Source organism: Anarrhichthys ocellatus, unplaced genomic scaffold (assembly GCF_004355925.1).
Source record: "Anarrhichthys ocellatus isolate YVR2014 unplaced genomic scaffold, GSC_Weel_1.0 scaffold192, whole genome shotgun sequence".
In the NCBI taxonomy this organism is placed as follows: domain Eukaryota; kingdom Metazoa; phylum Chordata; class Actinopteri; order Perciformes; family Anarhichadidae; genus Anarrhichthys; species Anarrhichthys ocellatus.
Window position 1 is genome coordinate 390,957 of NW_022280222.1, and position 635 is coordinate 391,591.

Here is a 635-nt window from a genome sequence, read left to right on the forward strand (position 1 = left end):
TCTCTCTCTCTCTCTCTCTCTCTCTCTCTCTCTCTCTCTCTCTCTCTACTCTATTCCTTTCTCTCCCCCCCTCCACATATTTTTCCCCCCCCCCCCCCCCCCCCGCTCCTGGCGCCCCCCCCCCCCCCCCCAGGCTCCAACACTGTAAAAGATAGCCATCTTAACAAGTAGTAACAGAGTAGTTACTGTTGCAGTAACAGAGAGGCGAAGTCCCGCCCTTTCTGATGTCCCCTTATTTTCGAAAAAAAATTATGCTTATCAATATAAAAGATGAATTTGCAAGTCAAGAAAGTCGCACATTGTTATACATTTGTCTAGTATCATTTTGTTGTGTGAACTACTTGTTGCACAATGTGGGTCACCAACATGGCTGTCACCGTGGCTTGTTAGTTATATCCATGCCCACTTTCTTGATTTGCAAAATGATCTTCTAAATTGACCAACATTGTGTGAAATTCAAACAGGATCAAATAATCATTTGTCTCTCACTGACCACCGTACATACCGGCTCTTAAAAACGGTCACATGGTGTCCAATCAGAAGGGGAGGCGGTTTGTCTCTCTATTAGTCCTAAAACACGAAGAGGAGTATGCATTTGTTTTACTTCCGTTTCCCTTGTCTTCAAGTCAATGGTT